This window comes from Salvelinus fontinalis, unplaced genomic scaffold, assembly GCF_029448725.1.
Source record: "Salvelinus fontinalis isolate EN_2023a unplaced genomic scaffold, ASM2944872v1 scaffold_0123, whole genome shotgun sequence".
NCBI lineage: Eukaryota > Metazoa > Chordata > Actinopteri > Salmoniformes > Salmonidae > Salvelinus > Salvelinus fontinalis.
The window spans coordinates 260001-265898 of NW_026600332.1; positions in this window are offsets into that span (position 1 = coordinate 260001).

Genomic DNA, 5898 nt, shown 5'->3' on the forward strand with positions numbered 1-5898 from the left:
CGCCCTGAAACCTGATCCTGCTAGATGTGGCAGTCTGGTGCACACGGTGCGCTGCCTCGGGGCTTAAACCTGTCCTGTGGGTTACACAGGGAGCAGTGATATCCAAGTGATTAAAACCTCACAAAGGTTTCTGACAGCTGTATAGTCTCCTGCCATGCAGTCTCCTTTACTGGATGACACCTTTCCAACAAATCAGTTTGTTGCCAAATTTCTGCCCTGCTTGAGCTGCCCCGGTTAACTGTCAGTGCTGTTATTGTGCATTGGAAACATCTGAAAGGTGAGAGGCTATTGGTTAACTGGGATATGTCTCCATCTGAGAGGAGAGAGAGGCTATAGGTTAACTGGGATATGTCTCCATCTGATAGGAGAGAGATGCTATTGGTTAACTGGGATATGAGGAGAGAAAGGCTATTGGTTAACTGGAATATGTCTCCATCTGAGAGGAGAGAGATGCTATTGGTTAACTGGGATATGAGGAGAGAGAGGCTATTGGTTAACTGGGATATGTCTCCATCTGAGAGGAGAGAGAGGCTATTGGTTAACTGGGATATGTCTCCATCTGAGAGGAGAGAGAGGCTATTGGTTAACTGGGACATGTCTCCATCTGAGAGGAGAGAGGCTATTGGTTAACTGGGACATGTCTCCATCTGAGAGGAGAGAGAGACTATTGGTTAACTGGGATATGTCTCCATCTGAGAGGAGAGAGAGGCTATTGGTTAACTGGGATCTGTCTCCATCTGAGAGGAGAGAGAGAGGAGAGAGAGGCTATTGGTTAACTGGGATATGTCTCCATCTGAGAGGAGAGAGAGGCTATTGGTTAACTGGGATATGTCTCCATCTGAGAGGAGAGAGAGGCTATTGGTTAACTGGGATATGTCTCCATCTGAGAGGAGAGAGAGGCTATTGGTTAACTGGGATATGTCTCCATCTGAGAGGAGAGAGAGGATCATGGGAATGGTATCATCATGTAAAACCTACATCAATAACTTTGAAGAGGGTTATTGTTGCTCAGGATGGAGGAAGAAAAGCGACATCAACAACTGTGTCATTCATTCAGTTTACAGGAAGTACAACTTTGTTACACAAGTCCTTTGTGTTACCCTGATGAATCTCCTCATCCTTTCCTGTGTACCTTCACAACACTCACCCCAAACATGTTGACAAGGAGGCTAATCTTGGTGGGAAGTAGACTGGAACCTGTGAAGAGTGACATCATTCAGGAAGTTGATTTAACATGGAAAGTCACGGAGAACACATTCTTTATTACAGTAATAACATTATATCCGTGTCAAGACTTAATTAATTTTTTTACTTTATATAACTAGGCAATTCAGTAAAGAACAAAATCTTATTTTCATTGATGGCCTAGGAACAGTGGGTCAACAACCTTGTTCAGGGGCAGAGGGACAGATTTTAACCTTGTCAACTCAGGGATTCAATCCGGCAACCTTCCAGTTACTAGTCCAACTCTCGAACCACTAGGCTACCTGCCAACTTGTCACATAACCAGAGATAATATTGGGCTGTGGGCCTCAGATCAACTTTGGAGTCATATTTTCATGCTTATATATAGCAGTTATATATATGCAGTTATAGCCAAGACCTTGGCATCAACAGGGCGCACCTGTCCATGGCCGACCTCTTTGCTGAGATAGGTAACAGTGGTCTTCCCAAAACTCGCACTTTGCCAGTTCATGGTCAGAGAAGCAGCTGCCAAACGTTCACAAACTACCCTTAGAGAGTTAACATGATCTGACCACTCAGACGAATATATCACTAGATCATCAAGGTAGGCATTACAATTTTGGAACGCCAGCTAATACGGAGTTAACCAGTCTTTGGAAAGTAGCTGGTGCATTCCGCATTCTAAAAGCCATGACAGAGTACTGTAGGAAGTTGTCTGGGGTCACAAAGGCAGAAATCTCAGAAGCTCGTGAGGTTAACGGAACCAGTAACCTTTTAAGAGGTCCAACTTAGTTACATAAGTAGCAGAACCAACAGTGTCGATACAGTTGTCCAGGGTAACGGGAACGAATCTGGCATTGCGACAGAATTTACCTTTCGATAATCCGTACATAACCTGGACGTACCATCAGGTTTAGGAACCAGAATGCAAGGAGAACTCCAAGGGCTTGAACTTGGCGTAGCCAGGTCATTCTCCAACAAATATCTCACCTCATCCCTCATTATCTTCCTCTTGGAAGCGTTGACACGATATGGGTGTTGCTTGATAGGTGTAGCATTTCCAACATTAATGTCACACGTTTGTGCGAGTAGGAACGTCATTAACTTCTTCTGGCTGCAGGGGCAGTATTGAGTAGCTCTGATAAAAGGTGCCCATTTCAAACGGCCTCGTACTCAATTCTTGCTCGTACAATATGCATATTGTTATTACTATTGGATAGAAAACACTTTCTAGTTTCTAAAACCGTTTGAATTATATCTGTGAGTAAAACAGAACTCATTTGGCACAAACTTCCTGACCAGGAAGTGGAAAGTCTGAAAACGAGGCTCTGTTCTAGGTTCTGCCTATAAATGGGCATGATACGTATTAGTATACATGCACGTCATACACCTTCCCGTAGATGTCAAGAGGCAGTGAGAGAAGAAATGGAGTGTTTATCTTGGTCTGAGATTGAATAAATCCTCTTGGAATGACGTGTCACCCATTTCCTGTTTTCTGGAAAGTGCGAGGATGGACCTGGAATTGCCTTCTGAAAAGCTGTCGTTATAGGCGACTACTATCTCCGGCTTTGATTTTATTTGATACATGTGATAATATCATCGTAAAGTATGTTTTTTCAATATAGTTTTATTAGATTATTGAAATTTATTCGGGACGTTAGGCTTGTTGCGTTGTGTGCTTTTGTTCAGGAAGGAGAGCTTCACGCCACTTGGCTTGTGGGCTTGCTAATTTAAGAGGGAAAAAGGACGTTCTAAATCCAAACAACGATTGTTCTTGACAAAGGACCCCTTGTACAACATTCTGATGGAAGATCATCAAAAGTAGGACCCATTTCATTATTATTATTGAGTTCATTAAGAACTAGTGTATCTATCATTTCCTATACAACATGTATTTCTTAGTAATGTTTATGAATAGTTATTTGGTCAGAATATGTGAGAGTCAGAAAAATATCCGGACGTTCTGGGAAAAAGATGCTACCTTAGCACAATGTGTAACCACTGATTTCAGCTCTAAATATGCACATTTTCGAACAAAACATAAGTGTATGTATAACCTGATGTTATAGGACTGTCATCTGATGAAGAATATCAAGGTTAGTCAAAAATTATATATCTTTTGCTGGTTTGTTACGATCGCTAACTTTCGCTGCTGGTAAATGGCTTGTGTTTCTGGCTATTGTGGTAAGCTAATATAATGCTATATTGTGTTTTCGCTGTAAAACACTTAATAAATCGGAAAAATTGGCTGGAATCACAAGATACCTGTCTTTCATTTGCTGTACACCATATATTTTTCAGAAATGTTTTATGATGAGTATTTAGTTATTTGACTTTGGTGTCTGTAATTACTCTGGCTGCTTCGGTGCTATATCTGACAGTAGCTGTGATGGTAGCTGCAATGTAAAACTGATTTATAGCTCAAATATGCACATTTTTCGAACAAAACATAGATTTATTGTATAACATTTTATAAGGGCGCGAAATTCAAAATACATTTTTTTTTTAATATTTAACTTTCACACATTAACATGTCCAATACAGCAAATAAAAGGTACACATCTTGTGAATCCAGCCAACATGTCCGATTTTTTAAATGTTTTACAGCGAAAACAGCACGTATATTTATGTTAGCTCACCACCAAATACAAAAAAGGACAGACATTTTTCACAGCGCAGGTAGCATGCACAAAGCCAACCTAACTAACCAAGAACCAACCAAACTAACCAAGAAACAACTTCATCAGATGACATTCTTATAACATGTTACACAAAAAATCTATGTTTTGTATGAAAAATGTGCATATTCCAGTGTTGATAATTCGTTTTACTGGAGACAGGAGAACAAGAGGAGACATATGACAAGGTGTATAATTTTATAATAAGGCAGATTTATTCAAGTGTAAAGATATTAGGCAAAGCGTGCGGCACGGCTCATTCTGTCTGATTTGTATGAAATCGTCCGGAAAGAGGTAGTTTCAACAATTGTACAGTTTTATATAGACAACAAGCAAAGTAGGTAGATCTGCGAGTCTGGCCTTCCGATTGGTCGATCTGGGTCTTGGGTAGTCCTGAACAGGCCTGGTGTCCACGTTCCATTGGTTCCTGAGATAGTTCTTTGTCTTGAGCTTCAACCCTGAGTTGTGTGTGTCTGTGGTTGACTTATATTGAAATGTAGTTATTACTAGTTTCCAGTCTCTATTACAATTTCTTACACCAGGTATAAAGCATAGTTTAGATTACATCTTGTTGCCATACACATAACCATTAACAGAAAATTTTGTCTTCGGTAACGTCAACCACCACATGTTCGAATGGTTCACCAATGACAGGTATTGGACAAAGAGGAGCGGGAGGAATAACCTGATTTGGTTTTCCTGTAATGTGTAGCATGTCCGACAGAACTGAGCCACATCTTGTTTTAAACCTGGCCAAAAGAAATGTCGAAGGACCCGATCATAAGTCTTGGTGATTCCTAAATGACCGGACCACTGGTGATCATGAGCAAGGAATAACACATTTTGTTGAAAGTCTGTAGGAATCAGTATTTGGTAAACAGCATTCAAGTCTCTGCCCTCGTCATCATGGGATGTCCATTTACGCATGAGGAGATTACCACCAATGGGATGTCCATTTACGCATGAGGAGATTACCACCAATGGGATGTCCATTTACGCATGAGGAGATTACCATCGATGGGATGTCCATTTACGCATGAGGAGATTACCACCAATGGGATGTCCATTTACGCATGAGGAGATTACCATCGATGGGATGTCCATTTACGCATGAGGAGATCACCACCAATGGGATGTCCATTTACGCATGAGGAGATTACCACAAATGAAGTAAGCCACGTTCTTCTTCTTTACATCTTCCAATGAGACAACACTAGAAAAAACATTTAGCAAGCTTGGTGTCAACCTTTTGGTTAGCAACCAGCTGCTCACGAGTGACTAGTGACTTAGTGCATCCGCAATAAGTTCAATATCCTTCGATTCTTCCCTGGGCTGTTTCTCAGAGGCGATCAGCTTCCCAGAGGGGACGGGTGGGACACGACCCCTGTCAGAGGCGATCAGCTTCCCAGAGGGGACGGGGGGGACACGACCCCTGTCAGAGGCGATCAGCTTCCCAGAGGTAGCACACAACAGTTGTGTTTTGTCTGTAGTAATAGTTTTAGTAGTGTGTTTTGTCTGTTATTATAGCTATAGTAATGTATCATCACTGTAATAATAGTTTTAGTAGTGTGTTTTGTCTGTTATTATAGCTATAGTAATGTATCATCACTGTAGTAATAGTTTTAGTAGTGTGTTTTGTCTGTAATAATAGTTTTAGTAGTGTGTTTTGTCTGTAATAATAGTTTTAGTAGTGTGTTTTGTCTGTAATAATAGTTTTAGTAGTGTGTTTTGTCTGTTATTATAGCTATAGTAATGTATCATCACTGTAATAATAGTTTTAGTAGTGTGTTTTGTCTGTTATTATAGCTATAGTAATGTATCATCACTGTAGTAATAGTTTTAGTAGTGTGTTTTGTCTGTTATTATAGCTATAGTAATGTATCATCACTGTAATAATAATTTTAGTAGTGTGTTTTGTCTGTTATTATAGCTATAGTAATGTATCATCACTGTAATAATAGTTTTAGTAGTGTGTTTTGTCTGTTATTATAGCTATAGTAATGTATCATCACTGTAGTAATAGTTTTAGTAGTGT